At 37.9% G+C, this 27450-nt stretch overlaps 1 protein-coding gene and 1 pseudogene across 3 annotated transcripts in view; one reads left to right on the forward strand and one right to left on the reverse strand.

The window, feature by feature from the left end:
- The window catches only part of DIPK1A (divergent protein kinase domain 1A), a 125586-nt gene that overhangs the window by 90140 nt on the left and 7996 nt on the right, over nt 1–27450 (reverse strand). The gene's annotated exons all lie outside the window — the stretch shown is intronic.
- LOC309842491 (F-actin-capping protein subunit alpha-2-like) overlaps nt 5870–27450 on the forward strand; it is a 28855-nt pseudogene continuing 7274 nt past the window's right edge. Inside the window, exons 1-2 of the transcript in view lie at nt 5870–6889; nt 21489–21625. The product of the transcript in view is annotated as an F-actin-capping protein subunit alpha-2-like (transcript). The remainder of the gene's footprint in view (nt 6890–21488; nt 21626–27450) is intronic.

Below are 27450 nucleotides of genomic sequence, written 5' to 3' on the forward strand. Positions count from 1 at the left end.
AACTAATTTTAAGTTAACTGCAGATCAACCTTTAGCAAATTCACAGGTTCACAGAATTAGAGGTCTAGTAATAGTCCAAGGTAAGGAATTTGCTCTTTTCTGATTTGAAAATATTAAAAAGGCATTAGAAAAACAATGAGTTTCTTATCCCTCCCCTTTTCATTGTTCTTATTATGAGCTATAAAAGCAAGTTGCACTACATATATTATTTCATTTCATTCTCCTAACTCCATGAACCAATTTTATCATCTTCATGATTTTACAGCTATGGAAATACAGACTGAGTATGTTGTCTAAAGGCAAACAGCACAAATGTGGTAGAGTCAGGACCTAAATCCTGGTGAGTCTGACTCCCAAGCTGATGTCCTTAACCACCATTATATCCCTGCCTCATTGTCATACTGGGGACTTTACAGGATAGGGTGATGATAATCTTCTTTGGCTTTTGCTTTAATCACTTTAGAAGGCTACATATGAACTGAACATCCTCCCAACCCCTCACACACACTTTTTTTTTTTTTTTAAGATTTTATTTATTTGACAGAGATCACAAGTAGGCAGAGAGGCAGGCAGAGAGAGAGGAGGAAGCAGGCTCCCCGCTGAGCAGACAGCCTGATTCAGGGCTCCATCCCAGCATCCCGGGATCATGACCTGAGCTGAAGGCAGAGGCATTAACCCACTGAGCCACCCAGGCACCCCTCACACACACTTTTTAAACAAAGACTCATAGAGGGGGCAGCACTTGGGTGGCTCAGTCAGTTGAGCATCTGCCTTTGGCTCAGGTCGTGATCTCGGAATCCTGGGTTCAAGCGAGGCATAGGGCTCCCTACTCAGTAGGAGTCTGCTTCTCCCTCTCCCTCTGTACTCTCTCTCTCAAGTAAATAAATAAAATATTAAAAAAAAAAAAAGACTCATAGAGGGACTGGGCTGTTAAACGAAAAAGTGGGTGTTAAGACAGAAAGCCCATGCCACCAGTTGACCTAGAATACAAATGTTTAACAGCTTATTTTTTAAAAAAGATTTCATTTATTTATTTGAGAAAGAGATAGAATGAGAGAGCGAGTGTGTGTGTGTGTGTGTGTGTGTGTGCGCGTGTGCGCACACGATCTTCTTTATCCACTCATCATCCATGGACACTTAGGCTGCTTCCATATCTTGGCTATTATATATAATGCTGCATTCAACACAGCAAAACATGTATCCCTTTGAATTACTGTTTTTGTATTTTGTGGGTAAATATGAAGTAATGTGATTGCTGGATCACAGGGCAGTTCAATTTTTAACTTTTTGAAAAACTTCAATACTGTTTTCCACAGAGGCTGCACGAGTTTGCATTCTCCAAGTGCAAAAGGCTTCCTTTTTCTCCACGTCCTCACCAACACCTGTTCTTTCTTTTGTTGTTGATTTTAGCCATCTTGACAAGTGTGAGGTGATATCGCCCTGTAGTTTGGATCTGTATTTTCCATGACTAGTGATAATGAACATCTTTTCATGTGTCTGTTGGCCACCTGAATGTCTTTTTCGAACAAATGTCTGTTCATGTCTTCTGTCCATTTTTAAATTAGATTATTTGTTTTCCAGTTGTTGAGTTTTATAAGTTCTTTATATATTCTGGATACTAACTCTTTATCAGATATGTCATTTGCAAATACCTTCTCCAATTCCACAGGCTGCCTTTTAGTTTTATTGTTTCTTTCGCTGTGTAGAAGCTTTTTACTTTGATGTAGTCTCAAGAGTTTATTTTTTTAAAGATTTACTTATTTGAGAGAGAGAGTGCATACACACAAGCACGCTCAAGTGGAGGAAGGAGGAGAGGAGGAAAATCTCAAGCAGACTCCCTGCTGAAAGGGGAGGCGACACAAGCCTCATATCGACCCACGAGATCATGACCTGAACTGAAACCAAGAGTCAGACGTTTGATCCACTTAGCCACCTTAGTTTATTTTTTTTTTTTATTTACTTTGTTGAATATTAAGTGATCTTATAATTGTGGGTTTATTTCTGGGTTTTCTCTTCTGTTCCATTGATCTATCTATTTTTGTGCCAGCACCATACTGTTCTGATCAACACAGCGTTGAATATAACCCACCCACTTAGATGAAGTGCATCCCTTAAGGTCCCTAGACATACATTTACTACCTGCCTCTTGGAAGTGTTTATACATACGGGAAGAGCATGCAGCTCTTTTTAGTAAACACAGAGAGCATTCATCTATATCTCCATTGTGTTATTCTGCCTAGGCCGTTCCCTCAAGTAGAAATGTAAACTGTTTTCTTATTTGAAGTTCTAAAAATATATTAGAAGAAGCTTTTCCACATTAGGGAACATATATATGCCATTTTTTAATTGAAAATGAAAAAGAAATTTTGTGTGACTTTGTAGTTGGTTAAAGCATTTATCATCATACAACATGACACTTTCTATATTCAACATGACAGACTTTAAAAATAACTGGCCTATCAATTTTGAGAAATCTTTATGTAATGGGTATAGTAGCAGATGTCAATAAGAAAAAATACATTGATTTTTCCAAGGTAGCCATAAACATAAACAAATAGACAGTTTGAAGGGAGAAACTGGCCATGTCACTAATCTGAATTCAAAAAGTTCTTGAAATAGGCAAGCACACAACATAGATGGTCATAATGTGCTTTTTATTTTATTTTTTTTAAAGATTTTATTTATTTATTTGACAGAGATCACAAGTAGGCAGAGAGGCAAGCAGAGAGAGAGGGAAGCAGGCTCCCCGCTGAGCAGAGAACCCGATGTGGGGCTCGATCCTAGGACCCTGGGATCATGACCCAAGCTGTAAGCAGAGGCTTTAACCACTGAGCCACCCAGGCGCCCCCATAATGTGCTTTTTAAAAGCCATTCAAAAGTTTATTAATTTTTGGATATTGTAACATTTATGAGGACTGAAAATATTGTTACTAGGGAGGTAAGAAAGAACTTTCTTATCAACCACCATTATCATCTCACCAGTAAATGAAAATAATAAGGCTAATAAAGACAAAGGGCTTGATATAAGGCAAATCACAGGCTTGAAACGCTAAAGCATATTACTCATCTTAATATATTATAACATTAGAATTCTTACCACTTTTCTTTAAGTTCAAAATCACTTCAATAAAAACATTTGCTAAATAAGACATCTATAACTCAGTACTATCATTTTGTATGGTTAATTTCTATCACCTTTGGGGAGGGAAGTCTACGTAACATAATGACTTTCAAATTTATTTGGTAGATCAAGCTATGGGCCACTTTTAAATTAGTCTGATTTAATGGGATCTATTTTAGGTTAATTAATCCTTAGAGATATAAATTCCTTAATAAAGCAGTCAGCAGTATTTTAAAATATTAACCAAAATATTCATAAATCATGTTTAAGCAATCCATTAGCAAGACCAAAATACCTTACTTTCTGCTTCTATTTGCAGCTTTCAAAGCAGAACTCTGCTTCCCTACCTTCCCAAACACCCCCTTGTGTTCCATAACCCTTTCCCTCACATTCCATTCCCCTCCCAAATAGGAAACAATCAGATTAATTTACATCTATCAAGTGACTGCAGTTAATTTACACTACGACATTAGCTAAGCCCAAAGTACTGGTGTATATTAAGTCAGCTAACGGTGAGATGGAAGGTTTAACCCCCTACTTAAGACTGGGACATCATCAAGCATAAAGAGAGTTTTTCTTTTTGGGATGTAGGAACAGGAAGTCTAAAATCATGCATTATCTAATGGCTGTAGTCATTTTAGGATAATGAATATCCCTTGTCCCTCTGCCCTCCCTAACACAGACTGCTAAAAACACAACCCTCCCCTGCCTCACTTTCCTTTTTTCTCTTGCCTATTTAGAATGCAGCAACTGAACACACCTGTACTAATTCAAAAAACAGGCATTAAAGGCCAATGACAGCATCTAAACACAGCACAACTCTTCTTCCCTTTTAACCCCACCCTTAACTGGCAGCTCCCAGGTTCTTTAATATTTATTTTAACTACCTCTGGCAATTAAGATTTTGACTTCTTTTTTTTAAATTATTTATTTATTGGAAAGAAAGAAAGAACCTGAGTAGGAGGGGTAGAGGGAAAGGGAGAGGAAATCTCAAGCAGACTCCACACTGAGCCTGGAGCCCAATGCGGAGCTCCATCCCATGACCCTGAAACCACAACCTGACCCGAAATCAACAGTCAGATGCTTAACCTACTGCGCTACGCAGCAGCCCCAGACTCTGATTTCTTTTAAAATGCAATTTTGGAATATAACCCCTTCATCAATGGCTACATTATTGAAATATGGCTTTTTTACTTGCAGAACCCCAAGAAAATTTTGAAGACCTTACATCTCCTCACACATTCTTAAACTGACATCTAAAATTTTTCCCGTAAGTTTAAGTAGTAGGAAAGGAGTAATTTCTAATATATTGTAAATATCGCTATTTTAAAGTAAAGCTGTTATATCACCTTAAATGTATCACTCTTATCATCCTATCATGAAGGCCCTGCCTTTTGACATCATCCAACTCTAATTATCTCCCAAAGGCCACATCTCCAAATACCCACAGATTTGGGGGTTACAACTTCAACATATGGACTGGGGGCAGGGCACAATTCAGCCTATAGCAACAAGTTTTCATTTGTCTGGGATAAAGGCCCAAGGATTTAACTGCTGGCTTATATAGTAGTTGCATGGTTAGTTTTTTAAGAAACTGCCAAACTGTTTTCCAGAGTGGCTATATCATTTTATATTTCCACCATCAATGTATAAATGATATGGCTTCTCTGCATCCTTGCCAGCATTTGGTGTTGTCAATATTTTTTATTTTAGCTATTCCAGTGATATCTCGTTGTAATTTTAATTTTGCATTTCCCTAATGGCTAATGAGGTTGAACATCTTTTCATGTGCTTATTTGCCAGCTGTGCATCCTCTTCAGTAAAAGGTCTGTGCATGTCTTTTTCCCATTTTCTAATTGGATTGTCTTTTACAGTTTTGAGAGTTCTTTATATATTCTAGATACTAGTTCTTTGTCAGATATGTGGCTTGCAAACATTTTTTTTCTCCATCTGTAGCCTGTCTTTGCATCCTCTTAACAAGGTCATGCAAAGTAGAAGATTTTAATTTTGATGAGATACAATTTATCAATTTTTCCTTTTATGGATCATGTTTTTGGTATCAAGTCTAAGAATCTTTTGCCTAGTTGTAGACCCCAAATATTTTCTTCACTTTTTTCTAGAAGTTTTATAGTTTTGTGTTTTCCATTTATGTCTGTGATATATTTTGAGTTCATTTTTATATAAGATTTCGGTAAAGTTTGTTTTTTTTGTTTTGTTTTGTTTTTTTGCCAATGGATGTCTAATTGCTTCAGCACCACTCACTAAAAAGGTATTTCTCCTCCTCTTGAATTGCTTTTAGGTTCTTTGTAAAAAATTAGGCATATTTTATGTGCCTCCATTCCTGGGTTCCCTAAGTTACTTCAATGATCTGTGTTTATCTCTCCACTAGTATCACACTATCTTGATTAATGAGGCCATATAGTAAGCTTTAACAAAGGCTTGAGAAAAGGTGATTCCTCCAATACAAATTATCTCTAATGTAATGTATTTTATGTTTGAAAGTCTTTTACTGACAGTGTTACATTTTTCCTCAACAAAAAATCTGTCTATAAATTAAAAATAAATTTCTCTTTATTTTTTGTAATAAAAGACTTCAAGTGTTAAACCAATTTTTTCTGGTTTGAGTTTTTGTTACAATTATTATTACTAACCAATTAAAATATAAATATACTGTAAATTTTGATTTTAAAGATTCTTAAACATAATAAGGAAAACTACATAAAGGAGATGGGTGTGAGGGGAAGTCAGGTGGTCACTGCCATCATGCCACCACCACCTGGTTTGTTGCCAGAAGGAAAATGGCGGACCTGGAAGAGCAGTTGTCTAATGAGGAGAAGGTGTACAGAGCAGCAAAATTCATTATTCATGCCCCTCCTGGAAAGTTTAATGAGGTGTTTAATGATGTTTGGCTGCCATTTAATAATGATAATCTTCTTAGGGAAGGAGCAGTTCATGCATTTGAACAGTATAACTTGGACCAGTTTATTCCAGAAAAATTGAAGGTTATAAAGATCAGATATTGATAACAAAACACGGCAACTTGGGAAATGGAAAGTTTTGGGATTCCCAAAACAGAATCTCTTTCAAATTTGATCACTTAAGAAAGGAAGCAACTGATCCAAGACCATATGAAAGAGAAAATGTGTTGAAACATGGAGAACTTCTGTAGAACTGTTCTGTGAGTGTATACAAAAAAACATTATCCAAATGGGGTCTGCACTGATATATGGCCAAAAAAAAAAAAAAAAAAAAAAAAGATGGATAGCAAAGCATTGTTGCATGCAGAGAAAGCTATCAGTTCCAAAGAAAAAACTTTTGGAACCATCACTGGAGGTCAAAGTGGAAGTTTCCAATCACTTTTTTAACCACTCAGGCTCAGGTGGTTGGCATCTTGAAAATTCAGGTTCATTATTATGAAGATAGTAATGTTCAGTTAGTGAGTCATAAAGATATACAAGATTTCCTAACAGCATCTACTGAAGCACAAACAGCAAAAGAATTTATAAAGATTATAGAAGCTGCAGAAAATGAATAGTAGACCACTACCAGTGAGAATTACCAGATGATGTCAGACACTACTTTTAAAGCTTTACCTTGACAGTTGCCAATTACATGACTAAGATTGATTGGAACAAGATCCTTAGCTACAGGATTGGCAAAGAAATGCAGAATGCACAAGATGAACATTGTATGACCAGATCATTTAGTGTCTGCACTTTAAGAAAAATCATTGCAAAAGTATTCAAAACTGTCAAACTACCCAATCAGGTGAGCTGTTGCCACTTAAAATCACTGTAATTAATTAGTTTGGTTAGAGCACAGAGCTTAGCTAATTTACCATTATTTTTCATTTCTTTTGTTCAAAGAGGATTACAAATAAGTTCAGTTTAAGTGTCTTTTACTTTCTCTTATACCTTTCTTTCTTACAAGTAAGAGATGATTCTTCTAGTTTAATGTTAAAAGTTTTGAAGTGTTTCAAAAATAGTTTACTTATCATGACCCTGAAATTGTTTATGAAGTGGGTAACTTCGGCTATTTGCCCAGCACTTTTTAATGGGATCAATCAATAATGGACATTCTAGTTTAAGGTGGTTGATGGATTTAGTCATATATGCTGCTGAAGAAATTTGTCTCCATTTCCCCCTCACCTTTTCCATTTATGTTAAATTGAGATTAGAGGGAAAGCATTTTCTGTATCAATTGTGCATCAGAAAGGGTTTTTAGCTAGCTTAGGGTTTAAATAAACTTTTTAAAAACAAGACCAAGATGGGAGATGCGTAATGGCGGAGGAGTAGCAGACTGAAATGACATCAAGTTGCAGGAGTTCAGTTAGATAGTGATCAACCATTTTGAACACCTACAAACTCAACAGGAGATCAAAGAGAAGAGCAGCCATTCTAGGAACAGAAAATCAACCACTTTCCAAAAGAGCTCTACGGAAAACATTCAGGGAACAAAAATCCCCAAGAGCAAACTCGAGCAGATTTCTTAGTCTGGCCCTGGCAAGGGCAGTGCAATTCCACCTTGGGCAAAGACATTTGAGAATCACTACAACAGGCCCCTCCTCCAGAAGATCAGCAAGAACATCCAGCCAAGTCCAAGCTCACTGATCAAGGAGAACAGTGGATCTCCAGAGCAGGGGAAAGCAAAGGCATGAAAGTAATTCATGACTTTCTTCCCATGATCCTTTAGTCTTGCAAAGTTAAATAAATGTTTTAAATTTTATTTTTTTCCTTATTCTAATATTTTAACTCTTCCTCTTTCCGCTTTCAACATTTCTTAACTAGTTTATCTTAACAATACCTTTTTAAAAAAATCCTTTTAAACCTTCATTATTTTTTTTAAAGATTTTACTTATTTATTTGACAGACAGAGACCACAAGTAGACAGAGAGGCAGGCAGAGAGAGAGGAGGAAGCAGGCTCCCTGCTAAGCAGAGAGCTTGATGCGGGGCTCGATCCCAGGACCCTGAGATCATGACCCGAGCCAAAGGCAGAGGCTTTAACCCACTGAGCCACTCAGGCGCCCCCTAAACCTTCATTATTACAGTCATAATTTATTTTTCATTGTATTTAACCTTATTTTTTGAATACACATGAGGGGGTTTTTTCCTAAAAAATTTTGGGATACAATTTCTTCTAATAGATCAAAATATACCCTAAATCTAGCACAGGGCTTTGGTCTAGTCTCCAGCCTGAGCACATTCTCTCCCTTTTTTGTTTTTCCTCTTCTTTCTTTTTCTAACCAACTTATCAATTTCTTTTTTAGAATTTTTGTTTTAATTTTCATCTTTATAGTCATATTCCATCCTTTCATCATGTTTACCCTTATTTTTGTATACATATAAGTTTTTTCTTTAAAATTTTGGGAGGTAATTTTTCTGAAAGACCAAAATACACCCAAAATCAAGTGGGTGTCTCTGTTCTATTCACCAGTCTAATATATATTTATTTATTTTTAATTTCTTCTTATTCCCTTTCTTCTCCCCCTGGTTTTGGGTCTCTTCTGATTTGATTAGTGTACATTTTTCTGGAGTCTTTGCCACCCTTTTAGTATTTTATTCTGCCATTCATATATTTTTATCTGGATAAAATGACAAGGCAGAAAAACCCACCACAGAAAAAAGAACAAGAGGCAGTACCAATGGCTAGGGACTTAATCAATACAGACATTGGTAATATGTCAGTTCTAGAGTTCAGAATGACGATTCTCAAGGTGCTAGCTGGGCTTGAAAAAGGCATGGAGGATATTAGAGAAACCCTGTCTGGAGAAATAAAATCCCTTTCTGGAGAAATAAAAGAACTAAAATCTAACCAAGTTGAAATCAAAAAAGGTAATAATGAGCTGCAATCAAGAATGGAGGCTCTTGGGTGCCTGGGTGGCTCAGTGGGTTAAACGGCTGCCTTCGGCTCAGGTCATGATCTCAGAGTCCTGAGATCGAGTCCCACATCGGGCTCCCTGCTCAACGGGGAGCCTGCTTCCCTCTCTCTCTCTCTCTCTGCCTGCCTCTCCATCTACTTGTGATTTCTCTCTGTCAAATAAATAAATAAAATCTTTAAAAAAAAAAAGAATGGAGGCTCTTATTGCTAGGATAAATGAGGGAAAAGAGAGAATTAGTGATATAGAAGACCAAATGACAGGGAATAAAGAAGCTGAGCAAAAGAGAGACAAACAACTACTGGACCACGAGGGGAGAATTTGAGAGATAAGTGAAATAATATTAGAGAAGAATATAAAATGAAATAATATTAGAATAATTGGGATTCCAGAAGAAGAAAGAGAGTGAGGGGCAGAATGTATATTAGAGCAAATTATAATAGAGAATTTCCCTAATATGGCAAAAGGAATAAGCATCAAAATCCAGGAGGCACAGAGAATCCCCCTCAAAATCAATAAAAATAGGTCCTCACTCCATCATCTAATAGTGAAATTTACTAGTTTTCGTGACAAATAGAAAATTCTGAAAGCAGCTTGGGACAAGAAGTCTGTAACATACAATGGTAGAAATATTAGATTGGCAGCAGACTTATCCACAGAGACCTGGCAGGCCAGAAAGAACTGGCATGATATATTCAGAGCACTAAATGAGAAAAATATGCAGCCAAGAACACTATATCCAGCTAGGCTATCATTGAAAATAGAAGGAGAGATTTAAAAAAAAAAGCTTCCAGGACAAACAAAAATTAAAAGAATTTGCAAACACCAAAACAGCCCTACAGGAAATATTGAAAGGGGTCCTCTAAGCAAAGAGAGAGCCTAAAAGTAGTAGACCAGAAAGGAACAGAGACAATACAGAGTAACAGTCACCTTACAGGCAATACAATGGCACTAAATACAGATCTTTCAATAGTTACCCTGAATGTAAATGGGCTAAATGCCCCAATCAAAAGACACAGGGTATCAGAATGGATAAAAAAACAAAACCCATCAATATGCTGTCTATAAGAAACTCATTTTAGACCCAAAGACACCTCCAGATTTAAAGTGAGGGGGTGGAAAATAATCTACCATGCTAATGGACATCAAAAGAAAGCTGGGGTGGCAATCCTTATATTAGATAAATTAGATTTTAAGCCAAAGACAATAATAAGAAATGAGGAAGGACACTAAAACATACTCAAAGAATCAGTCCCACAAGAAGATCTAACAATTTTAAATATCTATGCCCCTAACATGGGAGCAGCCAACTATATAAACCATTTAATAACAAAATCAAAGAAACACATCAACAATAATACAATAATAATAGGGGACCTTAACACCCCCCTCACTTAAATGGACAGATCATCCAAGCAAAAGATCAACAAGGAAATAAAGGCCTTAAATGACACAATGGACAAGATGGACATCACAGATATATTCAGAATATTCCCTCCCAAAGCAACAGAATACACATTCTTCTCTAGAGCACATAGAACATTCTCCAAAATAGACCACATCTTGGGTCACAAATCAGGTGTCAACTGGTACCAAAAGACTGGGATCATTCCCTGCATATTTTCAGACTACAATGCTCTGAAGCTAGAACTCAATCACAAGAGGAAAGTTGGAAAGAACTCAAATACATGGAGGTTAAAGAGCATCCTACTAAAGAATGAATGGGTCAACCAGGAAATTAAAGAAGAACTGAAAAAATTCATGGAAACAAATGAAAATGAAAACACAACTGTTCAAAATTTGTGGGACACAGCCAAGATGATCCTGAGAGGAAAGTATTTAGCAATACAAGCCTTTCTCAAGAAACAAGAAATGTCTCAAGTACACAACCTAACCGTACACCTAAAGGAGCTGGAGAAAGAACAAGAAAGAAACCCTAAACCCAGCAGAAGAGAAATAATAAACATCAGAGCAGAAAACAATGAAATAGAAACCAAAAGAACAGTAGAACAGATCAACAAACTAGGAGCTGGTTCTTTGAAAGAATTAATAAGATTGATAAAGCCTTGGCCAGACTTATCAAAAAGAAAAGAAAAAGGACCCAAATTAATAAAATCATGAATGAAAGAGGAGAGATCACAACCAACACCAAAGAAATACAAACAATTATAAGAACATATTATGAGCAACTATACACCAGCAAATTTGACAATCTGGAAGAAAAGGATACATTCCTAGAGACATATAAACTACCACAACTGAATCAGGAAGAAATAGAAAACCTGAACAGACCCCTAACCAGTAAGGAGACTGAAGCAGTCATCAAAAATCTCCCAACAAACCAAGAGCCCAGGGCCAGAGAGCTTCCCAGGGGAATTCTACCAAGCATTTAAAGAAGAATTAATACCTATTCTCCTGAAACTGTTCCAAAAAATAGAAATTGAAGGAAAACTCATTTTAGGAGGCCAGAATTACCTTGATCCCAAAACCAGATAAAGACCCCATCCAAAAAGAGACTTACAGACCAATATCCTTGATAAACACAGATGCAAAAATTCTCACCAAATACTAGACAATAGGATCCAACAGCACATTAAAAGGATTATTCACCATGACCAAGTGGGATTTATTCCAGGGCTGCAAGGTTGGTTCATCATCCACAAATCAGTCAATGTAATACAATACATTAATAAAAGAAAGAACAAGAACCATATGATACTCTCAATAGATGCTGAAAGAGCATTTGCCAAAGTACAGCATCCTTTCTTCATCAAAACTCTTCAAAGTGTAGAGATAGAGGGTACATACCTCAATATCATCAAAGCCATCTATGAAAAACCCAAAGCCAATATCATTCTCAATGGGGAAAAACTGAGTTTTTCTGCTAAGATGAGGAACATGGCAAGGATGTCCACTATCATCACTGCTATTCAACATAGTACTAGAAGTCCTAGCCTCAGAAATCAGACAACAAAAAGAAATAAAGCATCCGAATCAGCAAAGAAGTCAAACTCTCACTCTTTGCTGATGATATACTATATGTGGAAACCCCAAAAGACTCCACTCCAAAACTGCTAGAACTTTTACAGGAATTCAGTAAAGTGTCAGTGATAAAATCAATGCACAAAAATCAGTTGCATTTCTATACACCAATAACAAGACAGAAGGAAGAGAAATTAAGGAGTCAATCCCATTTACAGTGGCATCCAAAACCATAAGACACCTAGGAATAAACCAACCAAAGAGGCAAAGAATCTGTACTCAGAAAAAAAAAAAATCTGTACTCAGAAAACTATAAAGTACTCATGAAAGAAATTGAGGAAGACACAAAGAAATGGAAAAGCATTCCATGCTCATGGATTAGAAGAACAAATATTGTGAAAATGTCTATTCTACCTAAAGCAACTTTTGTATTTAATAATACAATCTCTATCAAAATACCATCAATTTTTTCAAAGAAATGGAAGAAATAATCCTGAAATTTATATAGAACCAGAAAAGACCCCAAATAGCCAGAGGAATGTTGAGGGAAAAAGTCAAAGTTGGTGGCATCACAATTCCAGAATTCAAGCTCTATTACAAAGCTATAATCATCAAGACAGCATGGTACTGGCACAAAAAGACACATAGATCAATGGAACCGAATAGAGAGCCCAGAAATAGACCCTCAGCTCTATGGGCAACTAATCTTTGACAAAGCAGGAAAGAATGTCCAATGGAAAAAAGACAGTCTCTTCAAAAAATGGTGTTGGGAAAATTGGAAAGCCACATGCAGAAAAATGAAACTGGACCATTTCCTTACGATGCACACAAAAATAGACTTAAAATGCATGAAAGACTTCAATGTGAGACAAGAGTCCATCAAAATCCTTTAAGAGAACACAGGCAGCATGCAGCAACTTCTTCCTAGAAATGCTGCCAAAGGCAAGGGAAACAAGGGCAAAAATGAACTACTGTGACTTCATCAACATCAAAGCTTTTGCACAGCAAAGGAAACACTCAACAAAACCAAGAGACTACTGACAGAATTGGAGTAGATATTTGCAAACGACATATTAATAAATGGCTAGTATCCAAAATCTATAAAGAACATACCAAACTCAACACCCAAAGAACAAATAATTCAATCAAGAAATGGGCAGAGGACATGAACAGACATTTCTGCAAAGAAGACATCCAGATGGCCAAGAGACACATGAAAAAGTGCTCCACATTACTTGGCATCAGGGAAATACAAATCAAAACCATAATGAAATACCACCTCACACCAGTCAGAATGGCTAAAATTAACAAGCTAGGAAACGACAGATGCTGGGGAAAGGGAAACCCTCCTACACTGTTGGTGGGAATGCAAGCTGGTGCAGCCACTCTGGAAAATAGCATGGAGGTTCCTCAAAAAGTTGAAAATAGAGCTGCCCTATGACCCAGTAATTGAACTATTGGGTATTTACCCTGAAGATACAAATGTAATGATCAGAAAGGGCACATGCACCCAAATGTTTATAGCAGCAATGTCCACAATAGCCAAACTATGGGAAGAACCTAGATGTCCATCAACAGATGAATGGATACAGAAGATGTGGTATGTATAGATATAGATGGATATATCTATACATACACACACACATACACACACACAATGGAATGCTATACAACCATCAAAAGAAATGAAATCTTGCCATTTGCAACAACGTGGATGGAACTAGAGGGTATTATGCTAAGTGAAATAAATCTATCAAAGAAAGACAATTATCATACGATCTCCCGACATGAGGAATTTGAGACCAGAGTGGGAGGCTTGAGGGGTAGGGAAGGAAAAAATGAAAGAAGATGGGATTGGGAGGGAGACAAACCATAAAAGACCCTTAATCTCACAAAACAAACTGAGGTTTGCTGAGGGGAGGGAAGGTGTGGAGAGGGTGGCTGCGTTGTAGACATTGGGGAGGATATGTGATATGGTGACTGCTGTGAAGTGTGTAAGCCTGACAATTCATAGACCTGTACCGCTGGGGCAAATAATACATTACATGTTAGTTTAAAAAATAATAATAATAAAAATAAAAACAAGGCCAATATCCAGTGCTGCTTTGAGATTCTGAAATTAAATGAAGATACTTATTTCAGAAACACATGCAATGCTTTTTTTTCTTGTGACAGTTACACAAATTAGCTTGAATTCCATATGTCCCTGAGTTATTTTTATCATAGAGCCTCAAAGGTATTATAACATGGTATATTACAATATATAAAATCCTGAACTCATAAAAAATTAAGTTAAAAAGTTAAAAAAGAGATGGGTGAGATTTTTCTTCTTCAATTAGTTCACAATTCCATGCAGTGACTATTATTTATCATCAGAATGATAGTGTTTGGCACCAATTCTATCCCTACTCTTAGTTTTCATAAAGTTAAATGGTGAGAAACTGGTTTCGCGTAAATGAGAAGAGGAGAAAGGAATTCTTGTTAGAGCAATTATTTCTCAGTTCTTTAAAATTTTTTGAATGATGTTTAAAAAAAGATAACAGTAATATACCATAAAAATATACCTATTAGTATATTACTTAATCAGCAAACAAATCAATTAGGTTCTTCTCTCAGTTCTGTGAGAGCAAAAAAGTGGAGACTATTTGAATTGCAAAAGGAACTTTTATCTATCATTATGTGAGTTGGTGTCCCTTAGTCATCCACTATCTTCACACTGACACCAATCTTTTCAATTTTGCCCTTTGGCGCCCTGGGGTTTTTACATCCAGGGACCTTTGGGAGATCTGACATAAAGCAGTACACCTTTCTTTCTTAATGGTATAAGAAGGGCAACAGTGAAGGAGAAGGAGGAGAGCAGACGTTGCACCTCCATCAGAAACACATTCTCAGGCAGAACAATGTTAGGAAAAGTACATGGGGGAATTTAAAGATCTACAGACTGGCTCCCTCCAACCATCTATGCCCCATACTCCTTGAAAAGTATACCCAATTTAAAGAAAGAAGGGAGGTGCATCTGCCATCCACAGGATCAACACCAGCACAAGGAGTCCACGGAAGTAAGCAGTAAATGCTTTTTGATGAGAGAAACTGCAAGAGCAAAATGACAGGCACCGAAATAGCAACATGATCTATCAAAAGAAGAACCCCACTTAAAAGCTGAGAATCAGACTGAAGCAAATGAAGCTGTTGCTTAAAGCATAATAATTAAGGCCTTTACATTTACCAAACTACTCTGCTCTCACAGAATAAAAAGGCTTGTTTATCCCTCCTCTGTCCTAGGGGAATAAATTATCTCATGAACCTTTAATTCACCCCAAATGCTATTTAAAAGCTAAGAAATGTTTAAGCAATTCATTACATTAATATAAAAATCTTTGCAGGACAGAAGTAGTACGATCAAAACCAAAGGGTAGGAAGCACTGAGTAGTGGAAAGGATATGCTGTCTGATGGTAGTGCCCAGATCCCAGTTTTTGCCCGGCTGTCCCCTGCTCTTTAGGCAGATCTCAGATAACCAACCCTTCAACAGCAAGGTTCTCCAACCAGCTGGCCAAACAGATGTCCCGACACTCACTAGCAGGTCACCTATTTTAGGTATTTATTGTCCACTGATGCTTTTTTTGCTTATATTTAAAATTCATTTATTACTTATCCATCAGTGCCAAAACAACTCCCAAAACTTCCCAAAGCAACCGGTGAATTCTAGGAGAGCAGAGATCTACCAAGCCACTGCTTTAAGTTCAGCCCTTACCTAATGCAGACCAGCTAACATCCTCGTTGACAACAGCCTATAGATATGAGGCACAAAACTGAAGCTAATTCTAAGACTCTCATCTTTAACTGAGCAGTTTTTTCTCTTTTTTAACTAAAATAAACTGTTGCTATTAAACACTATTTTCTGAAAAATTGTGCCATTAGATCTTTATCTCTCTGAAGTTATTTGCTCTAATTCTCTTGCCTTACATTACTGAAATAATTTATCAATTGTGCAATGCTTAAGTAGACACTGCAGCCATGAAGTTAAACAGGTTAGGTAAATATTCATAAGGGAGACAGTTTAACATTCATATCAGGACTTTGAGTTCAAGATGGGAGGTTGAGGATGTGCATTTACTACCCAAAGCTTACAAAACCACAGGCAAATAAGGGAGACAAAAGAGGCAACAAACCTATAATAACAAAAGGAAAGAGAAGTGAAGGGGTTCACCAGTGGATGAAGGATACAACAAATTTCTAAAATTCAAAAAGCAGATGGAATTGTGGTGATGGAGGAGACACGCATAGAAATACACAGCCACAAGCTGAACTAAGAGGAGCTGGAAGTCAAAATGCTTGCTGGAATGCTAGAAGGAATCCAGACAGCCAAACTGCTCAGGGACACCTGATGGCTCTGGGCTCCAAGCCAGCAGGTACAAGGGAGGAGAGAAGGGGAAAGTGGGGCTACAGACAGTGGGAATAATTAAAGGTCTGTACTTGAAACTACGCTGGCTGGCATCCCCATCTGCTTCCCCCACCCCCACACAGATCACAGGCAGCCTGGCATTAACCCTCGGTCCAAAAGCCAGATCGCTAAAAGAACAAATGACCTGGGGAAAGCCAAGGCATCTAGTGGGAGTACAGTCTACCCATAGTAGAGCCCTCCTCTAGCACAAAGGCACAGTCTGAGAACAGGCCTAGAGCAAGCAGGCCAGCCAAGTCATCTCGCTCTACACTGGGGCTCAGTCAGCCATTCACACAGGTGACAGGTCTAGGGGGAAAGAGACCAGCTTTTTAAATGGCATAGAAAATCCACACCAGTTCCTCAGTCCTTCTTTCTAAAATACGAATAGACAACCAGGGACTACAAGGCACATGGGGAAAACGCGCAGCATGAGAAACTACTAAGAAAAACATACAGAAAAACTAACAGGAAAAAGAATCTTGAGGGGAACAAATATACTTAAGGGATGTAAGACAAACATTAAAAAAAACTTCTATAATCAAAAGATTCAAGAGGGTATTGCACCCATATAAAATAATAGGAAACCACAAAAAAGGAACAAAGAACTTGGGAGAACCCTTTAAATTTAAAATTCTTGGAATTTAAAGAGTGATTAGAAAAGGAAAGTAAATCAACAGATGATCTGGAAAACAAAATTGAGAAGCACAGAATGAGAGCATATGGATTAAAAAAAAAATGGAAATAAAGAGACCATAAGAGATGTAAAGAGCCAACCCAAGAACAGGAAAAAAGAGTGGGGAAAACTATTCAATAATAATAGAATTTGCCAGAGCTGAAGAAAGACCCAAGTCTTAAGATTAAAAGGGCTCAGTGAGTGCTCAATACAACTAACGGATAAAAGATCCACATCTAAACATTTCCTCACAGAATTCCAAAACAAGTATAAAAAGGAGACCCTGAACAGGGAATGCAGGTCACCCAGAAAGGACTGACAAATTGCTTCTTGTCAGCAATAGAGGATGTTAGAAAACAATGGAACTACGTCTTCCCATTTTCTAAAGGAAATTATTTTCAGCTCCGAATGCTACACCCAAGTCAACTACAAACCAGTATGAAGGTACAACTTAAGATAGTTTTAGACAGGACTCAGAAAGTTTATTTCCTACATATCCTTTTAAAGAACTCATTTCAGGATACATTCCAGTAAAAGGATGGAATAAATCAGGACAGTGTAAGTGGATTCTGTGGGAGACACAAGATCCTAAGAACAGTGACTCCAACCCAGGAGAAGAGTAGATGGAAACCCTTGGAAGACAGCTGTGCAGTGGCCTAGGAAAAGCATGTGGGTACAAAGGGGGATTCCACAGAACAGAAAATACAACTGAGAATAAAGAAGTGAGAGGCCATGTCAAAGACATATATCTGAAGAAGTAGAAGGGGAGGAGGAGGAGGAACAAGAAAAAGAAAGGCAATAAGAAACTCCCTGGGGGGATAAAAAGGCACAAAAAAGCTACATTTTGAATATGAAGCAAGCTTACACGTACCCTGATTATAAGGAGTTAATGGAGTATGAGAAAAAAGGATATAGTTGTTATTGATTACAGAATCTTGAGAGTCCAGGGTTCATTAACCCAGCCCTAGAAGGAAGAAATGTAATCCCAGCACACAAATTGGCTCTGCACTAAATATTTATAGAATCATATTTTAGGGGATACTATAAATAGAGATGCTCTTCATCTTAGGCCAGAACTAACTTTGATACTTCGGCTTCAAGACATAAATTTCGGGATCCTAAAAGAAAGACTGGTCAAAAGTGTTTCACTCTAATTTTCTATAAATGTGGCACCAAATGATAGCCAGTTCCTACCTGTACTACTCTCCCTCAAGATGATAGTTGTTTTCATTATTCAAATGGTCCAGCACTCCAGAACTAGCTCACTTTACTTGGATTTGGGGGCATATGTCAGAAGAAATGTCTGCTCCCTATAGCTGAGCAGGTAACGATCCAGAAAAAATAAGGTATATTGACTGCTCAGGGAAGAAATTGTGGCCTGCGGTAAACACAAATTATAACTCTTGTTACTTCATTACAGATCCCAAAGGCTAGACTTTGAATTTTTATTCTTTGATTAGAATATTAAAAACTAAGCAAGCATGATTTCTAAGCAAAAAGAACTTTTTATAGGGAATGTGCAAACATCACATGTTCTCTTTCCTACTGGCAGAAATATGATTTAGCTTCTGGAAAAGGACAAAGCCTTGCAGTAATCTGCTTAATAACAAGAGGCATTTGTCCTTGTCTGTTAATTCTACCTGCTTTCCTGACAAGGAGAAAGTAACTTCATGCTGCAGTCAGTGGGTCTCAGGTTCATAAGGGAAACTTTCCTTTCTGGAAAAATTAACAGGTCATGGCAGTATGATACTATTTATAATTTTTCATCTTTTAGATTCAACTTACATGGAGATTTGGTTGTCCTTGGTAATAGGACAAAATATAAAAGTTATCAACCTTGACAATGTAAAATAAGTGTTGCTGACAGGAAGTGAGAAGAACAGATGGAAAAAGAAGCACATGTTCTAATGCCCCTTTTTTAAAAAGTGGGTGAGTTGACAAAGACTGTCTTAACTGGATGAAATGAAAAATAGAGTTGTCGTTATCTAAAGTTACTAAATTAAGCAGCAGAGGAAGTAAATTAATAATACAATTACTATATCAAACCCTGGAAGAAAGAATGAGATGACTGTGAGCTAAACATTCATTTTTTACAGTGGAAAGTCTACAGATAATATCTGAAGTTGATCAATCAAAAAAAAAAAAACCGAACAGATAAAATTCTATTATTTGGAGCAGTAGCCCCAAATCTTTTTGATTGTACAATGCTCTCAGGAAAACATCTTTCTTAGAGCCCAAATCCCTGACATTTGTATATTTACTTATTTATGTTCCATATAAACTGAAATGGAAATATATATCACATATATATATTACAAATATATATTACATATATTTTGTGACTTACATAAAAACAGACATTAAAAGTGTATCAGAATAATTTTGAATGAATTTTTTATGGAGAGGGAACACTTATAGTAATGAACCAGAATCAGAAAATCACCAGCTATTCTGACAAAAATAAACATTTTAAGATATAAAAAAGTATATGAGAACAAAACACTTCCTAGGATGTGTACAGTTTTTAGACACAGAGATCTAGAAGTTAGAGATGTAGCCACCAGGAAATCCCAAAAGATAGGAGGTTCAAAGATGCTAACTTTCAGGAGTAAAGTTGGGGATACAGAGAAGTAGAAGGGCAGACTTACCATGTGCATCATAAGCTCAGCTGTACTTTTTTACTTATTGCATACATGTTTTCTTTTGTATAAAGAATTTATCTAGGGGCACAGATGGCTCAGTCGGTTATGTGCTGGATTCTTGATTTCAGCTCAGGTCATGATCTTGGGATTGTGAGGTCAACCCTGTGTGGCTTGTAGCCTCTGGCTCCATGCTCAGTGGGAAGTCTGCTTCTCTGCCTCCCCCTCTGATGTACGCTTGCTCTCTCATTCTAAAATAAATAAACCAGTGGTGCCTGTGTGGCTCGGTTAAGCGTGCGTCTTAGGCTCAGGTAATGATCCCAGGGTCCTGGAATCAAGCCCCACATCAGGCTCCCTGCTCAGTGGGGAGTCTGGTTCTCCCTCTACCGCTGTCACCCTTTCTTCCCCACCTCCACTCATGCCTTCTCTCTCTCACTCTGTCTCAAATAAATAAATAAAATCTAAAATAAATAATAAAAATGCCATAACAAAATAATAAAATAAATCAGTCTTTTTAAAATTAATCTAATCGGCCCCATAAAACTCTGTCCCTACCAGTGTTTACGCTGATTCATTCATTCAACAAACGTTTACTGAACATCTGCTCTGGGCTAGGCACAGGGGATAGAAAAGGACAACTAACATCTTGGCTCTCATGGAAATCACAGTCTGGGGCAGAAGAAAGCCAATAAAACCAGTGATGACAAACCAGTATCATAAATGCTGAAAGAGAAGTCAGTGCCTCCTATCTTACAAACAGTCTGGGGCATAGAAGTGGACACAAATAGTGTGTGAGCGTGTGTGGGTTAGGATGGATCGCTAAAAGGTCACTTAGTTTTGGAATTGAAACCTGAAGGAGAAGTAGAAAACTGAGAATAAACCAGGTAGAGAGCAATGCAGGGAAATGGGGGAAAGCAATTCTAGGGCAAAGGAGAAAAAGTGGGGGAGGGTAGACAGGCTGATAAATGAGCATGGTGATTTGGTAAGGTGGAAGTTTTTCAGGACCATTAGGGCAAATGGTGCATGAGGTGGTGGTAGCAGGAATGAAAGCGCATGACAGGAAGGAACCAGAAATGAAGGGCCATGCTCAGAACTCTGCAGTCTCCCGAACTAGGTCAGATGTGCATTTGGGGGAACATTACTTTAGAAGCAACATGGAAAATGGAGCTCAAAGGGATAATGAGGCAGGAAGGCCATTCTGGGGGCTATTATAGTGGGGCCAATGAGAGAGAAGTAGAGAATCCTACCAGCAGGAGACAGATGCCCAATAGGTACATGAAAAGTACTCATCACTATTAATCATCAAGGAAATGCTCTTGAGTAAGTAGAGAGTATCACTAACTGAAACAGGGAAAGAAGCAAGTTTTGAGGGGGGTGGAGTTTAGTTTAGGACATGCTAAATAAGAACTGCCCCATAAGAGACTCTTAATCATAGGAAACAAACAGGGTTGCTGGAGGGGAGGGGGGGTAGGGAGATGGGGTAACCGGGTGACGGACATTGAGGAGGGCACGTGATGTAACAAGCACTGGGGATTCGTCAGTAAGACTGATGAATCAAAGGCCTGTACCTCTGAAATCAGTAATACATTTATGTTAATTAACTGAATTTAAATTTAAAAAGTTTTAGAAATATGAAGTGCCATCTCCAAGTAGGTAACAAATAAGCACGTAGAAGTACAGATCTAAAGTTCTGGAAGAGAGGTTCGGGCTGGTGGTACACCTTGAGACTCATTAATATTTGGGTTGTACTGGAAGCCAAGTGAAGAGCTGCAATTACCCACAGAGACTATACAAGATGAGAAGCCAAAGAAGGCTGGAGTCCTGGGGAAAGCGGGGAGCAAAGGACTGAAGAGACTAAAGGAAAGGGCAGGAGAATCAGGAAAGAATGAAAGGTCAGGGCAACAAGTAGGTAGTAAATGAGCCAGTAAGAGCAGCTGAAATGACAGGTCGTGGCATCGCGACTGAATAGGGAAGGGAGGGAAGCCAGAGGGATCCACCGAATGAAAGGCACGGGAGTGGCAAAGGCCTCAATTAGGAAGACGGTGATAAGATGGTGTTGGTGCCAGAATAAAGGAGACAGGAGTGTGTGCTACCAGAGCTCAGTGTCTTAGAGTGGTTACAGACTAGTTTTGAATGCATGTAAACACATGTGTACTACACTGAACAACCTGAGTTGTTCAGGACAAAGGACAAGACGAGGGTCATAAATAGGCTCTGGCTTGGCTGGATAAGGTGTGCCCGAATGACAGCTGGCACATTAACAACAAAACCAAGCGTTGTCTTCTTCAAGGGGTAAAAAACGACTCTAATTAATTATAGTAATAAGGAGACATTCTTAGAGTTTATAAGGTACAATTTTCATGCTCTTAACTTTCATTTGTATAGGGGTACAAAAGTATTAAGAATAGTATCTGTTGTAAAAACAATTATTTTTGCATGTGATGTTCAGCAGCAATTTGCATTTTCTTCTTTAATAAATATCCATGATTCCTCCCATAGTAATTATTGGAGTGATAAATACAAATCTCTTGGGATGTCTGGCTGGCTCAGTCAGAAGAGTACGCAACTCTTGACTTTAGTGTCATTGAGTTCAAGTCCCACGTTGGGTGTAGAGATTACTAAAAAAAATAAACAAAAAAATACAACTCTCTTATAAAATCTACACAACTCTCATAAAATCTGTTCTATGACAACATTTTTAAACCTAATAGTAATGGAGAATACTTTAGGAAATAAGGGCGCCTGGGTGGCTCAGTGGGTTAAGCCGCTGCCTTCGGCTCAGGTCATGATCTCGGGGTCCTGGGATCGAGTCCCGCATCGGGCTCTCTGCTCGGCAGGGAGTCTGCTTCCTCCTCTCTCTCTCTCTGCCTGCCTCTCTGCCTACTTGTGATCTTTCTCTGTCAAATAAATAAATAAAATCTTTTAAAAAAATACTTTAGGAAATAATTGATTTTTTTAGTTGTCAGAATTCAGTTGTATTCTTTTTGTGGTAGGCAGAATTCTAAAAATGTTTCTCAAGATTCCTACCCCCTGGTTATTGATTCAAACAACCTAGGTACTGCAATAAAGGGACTTTGCAGCTGGAATTAAGGTTACTCATCAACTGACTTTGAAGTAAATATCCTTGGTTATCTGGGTATACATTGGGTATACCCAATGTAATCATATGAGCCCTTAAAAGCAGAAGAGATAGGCAGAAGAACCAGAGCATAGGGCAGAGAGGAAACGAGAGAGGTGTGAAGCATGCAGAGGACTCTACCACTCTTGCAGCTTTTAAGATGGAAAAGGGAGCCATGAACCAAAGAATGTAGGTGGCCTCTAGAAGCTGAGAACCACCCTAGTCAAGAGCCAGCCAGGAAATGAACACCCCAGTCCTATAATAGAATGGAACTGAATTCTGATAACAGAAACCAATTCATCCCCAGAGCTCCAAAAAGAAACTCAACCCTAGTGACACCTTGATTTTCAACCTCTGAAATCTGGTGCAGAGAATGAGCGAGGCCAAACTGGGCCCAGACTTCTAACCTACAGAAATATGAGATAAGGGTACAAATGGGTGTTGGTCAAAGCCGATAAATTTGTGGTACTATGTTCGAGGGCCACTGGAAAACTAACACATTTTTTTAAACTACTGACTTCAGATGTGCTCTATCAAATCTCATTTTCTCAACCCTTAATGTAACTTTGGACAGAATTCACACATCTTCCAATAATACTTGGTTATTATGAAATCCAGCCTAATTTATTTTTCCCGAAACTTTTATTTTGAAAATCTTTAAATCTGTAGAGAATTTAAAAGAATAGTATTTAAAAAATACCCTTATACCTATATCCATCAATTGCTAACATTGTCCTATATTTGCTTGTTTTGTCACTCTCTCTAGATATAACATAAATATCTCTATCTCTCCTGCTTTCTTCTTCTCTGTATCAGTGATCCTCAACTAGGAACATCTGGCAAAGTCTGGAGACATTTTGATCATCACTACTGGGGGTGTTACTGGTATCTAGAGGGTAGAGGCCAGGGATGCTACTAAACATCCTACAAAACAGAGCCCTACACAACAAATAATTATCCAGCCCAAAATGTCAATAGTGCTGAGGTTAGAACATCCTGCTCTTGGGGTACCTGGGTGGCTTAGTTGTTTGAGTGGCTGCCTTTGGCTCAGGTCATGATCCTGGAGTCCCAGGATCCGGGATCGTGTCCCACGTCAGGCTCCCTGCTCGGTGGGGAGTCTGCTTCTCCTTGTGACCCTTCCCCTTCTCATGCTTTCTCTCTCTCATTCTTTCTTTCTCTCAAATAAAGTAAAAACAAACAAACAAACAACAACCAAAAACAAAAACAAAAAAAACCATCCTGCTCTTTATACATGATGTATATATACACAATTTTCCTCAGTAATTTATAAGTAAATTATAGACACTGCAGTATTTTTTTACCCTAAATATTTCAGTTTAAACCACCTAAAAATAAGGACACTCTTAAATAACACAGTTTACCAGTGATACAATACCATCCCGTGTGTAGTCCATTTTTAAATTTCCCCATTATCTCAAAAAAGTCCTTTAGCACTTTTTTTTAAAAGATTTTATTTATTTCTGACAGAGATCACAAGTAGGCAGAGAGGCAGGCAGAGAGAGAGGAAGGGAAGCAGGCTCCCCGCTGAACAGAGAGCCCAACTCGGCGCTCGATCTCAGGATGCCGGGATCATGACCTGAACAGAAGGCAGAGGCTTTAACCCACTGAGCCACCCAGGCGCCCCCCTTTAGTACTTTTTATTCAAAACCTGGATCTAATCAATGGCACAGAAGTTGGCATGTTGATCAAGGTTTTAAATTCAATATAAATAAGAAGCTCTAATTTTCAAGCAGTTGGGGGGCAGGCAGTAAAACTTGTGGTGCCAGCTCTAGGATCTGTAAGTCTATGACTCTGACACCACGCATCTCTAAAATGGATGCAGTAATTAATTCAGAAGGTCATCAGCACGTTATAAATCTCTCTTGCAAGAATATCCTCAAACATGATCACTCAGTTCTTAGGACAGAAAGGGGAACTGAGTTTATATTAACCCACAACCCTATTGAAAAAACATCAATCTGAAACAACAAATCAAGAAGGAACTTCTTCCAAAGAAGACATGAAAATGGCCAACAAGCACATGAAAATATGCTCAACATCTCTCATTGTCAGGGAAATTCAAATCAAAACCAGACTGAGAGGTGCACCTGGGTGGCTCAGTCAGTGAATCTCCTGTCTTCAGCTCAGGTCCTAACCTCAAGGCCCGGAATCAAGCCCCGCATGCAGTTCTCTGCTCAGCAAAGAATCTGCTTCTCCCTCTGTTCTCTCTCTCTCTCTCAAATAAATAAAATCTTAAAAAACAAAACAAAACACAACAGTGAGATACCACCTCATACCTGTTAGTACGGCTACTATTAAAACGACAACAATAAAAAACGAAAAGAACAAGTGCTGGCAAGGAAAGTCCTTGCGCACTGCTGGTGGGAATGTAAATGGTAGACACAATAAAAAGATAGTGTGGAGTTTCCTCAAAAAATTAAAAATAGAATTACCCAATGATTTAGCAATCTTGCTTTTGGGTCTATGTCCAAAATAATTACAAGCAGGATCTCAAAGACACATTAGCATTCCCATGTTCACTGCGGCATTGGTCACAAGAGCCAAGAGGCAGAAGCAACCTAATGTCCAGAGACAGGAATGGATGAGGAAAGTGTGGTCTATACATATAGTAGAATATTATTCAGCCTTTACAAAGAAGGAAATCTTGTCATATGGTACAAGTTGGAAGAATCTTGAGGGCATTACACTAAGTGAAGTAAGTCAGTCACAAAAAGACAAATACTGCATGATTCTACTTATATGAGGTATCTGAAGAAGTCAGACTCATAGAAACAGGAAGTAGAATGCGGTTACCAAGCTGGCAGGGAGGGGAAAATGGGGAGGTGTTGTTTAGTAAATACAGAGTTTCAGTTTTATAAAATGAAAAAGTTCCAGAGAGCTGCTGCCAACAATGTGCATATATATATGTATATATATATAAATTTTATTTCTTTGAAAGAGAAAGAGAGACAGAACAGACAGCATGATGGAGAAGGACAGAGACAAGCAGACTTGGGGAGGACAGGGATAAGCAGACTCACCTCTGGGCGGAGAGCCAAATGTAGGGCTCAATCCCAGAACCCTGGGACCATGACCTGAGCTAAAGGCAGTTGCTTAAGCAACTGAGCCACCCAGGCACCCCAACGATGTGCATAATTAACACTAACGTACCATACTTAAAAATAGTAAGATCATGAATTTTATGTTGTATGTTTAGAGTCACAATAAAAAAAACAAAACGAAAAAAAAAAAAATAACCACAATACCAGAATCACATCTAAAAAAGATAATTATTTAATTTCATGAAATATTGTCAACTCCCCCCACAAAAGAATTACTTATTTCTAAAGAAAAATTCATCCACCATCCACTAATATTTGGGGAGTTTTTTTTTTTTAATAAGTTTACATTATAATATCTTAGTTTTTCTAAATTCATATACTTTGTAGATTAAAATTTTAAAAATTTGCAAAATATTTGAATGTCTAGAAATGTGTTTAAAAATGTGAGACATTTAGCTTTCAACCAAATGATATAAAAATATGGTATTTAACAGAATGATACAGCATTGTTTCAAAGCAACTTTAAGAAATTAAAACATTGGGCCCCTGGTTGGTAGTTGGTTGAGTTCTTGGTTTTGACTCTGATCTTAGGGTCAAGAGATCCAGCCCCATGTTGGGCTCCACACTCAGCACAGAGTCGACTTGGGACTCTATCTCCCTCTTGCTCTGCCCATCCCTCCACCCCCCACTGCATGTGCGCTCACTCTATCTTTAATCAATCAATCTTTAAAAAAAAAAAAAAAGAAAGAAATGAAAATATTAAAATGTACCTAACTACAAAAAGAAGAAAGAAAGAAAAGGAAAAGAGAAAAGGAAAGGGAAAAAAGAAAAGAAAGAACTTCTCCAGAGAATACAAAACAACTCTATAATACATCAAAGTGAAAACCAGGGCAGCATTGGAAAGATTACAATAAAGAAACCGGCTCTGTTACTGTATGCTACAACCCGAAAGTGTGGTGACGATGCAGTCTGTCTGAGAATTCATCACTTCTTTGAGTTCCTAACAGAGGTAAAAAGCAATTAATGGTAATATCAATGGCTACATTATAATTTTATGCTTGAATTTAAGACATTATGGGATGCATATGCTCTCAATGTACTGATCAGTCTCAGGAAGCTAATTATAGTTTTAGAGATTTAGTTTCATGCAAAAGCAAAAGTTAAGCTCTGAATGGCAGGTCTAACAAACATGATGAGAACCACACCACCTATAGCCTTGGGGGAAGAGGGAACCACTACCTGCTCTAATTATCTTTAGATCTAAAATAATCCTGGAGGCTGAAAACAGGCAAGAAGCTGTAATACCCTTAGTACTATATTTGTCAACACCATCACTTACTACCAGTTAATCTAGATCAGTAACCCCATCTGGCACTAAATCCCACAAAAGAGCCACACAAAGTCATAAAGAATGAAACCATCTATAGCAGTCATGTTTGAGAAACAGTACAAATAAAACCAAAGAGTCTGGTATCAGAAATGTTAAACAAGTGCCCACACTCTGATAAGAACATGCTATCCATCCATTCCTTCAGGG

The sequence above is a fragment of the Mustela nivalis genome, assembly GCF_964662115.1.
Source record: "Mustela nivalis genome assembly, chromosome: 10".
NCBI lineage: Eukaryota > Metazoa > Chordata > Mammalia > Carnivora > Mustelidae > Mustela > Mustela nivalis.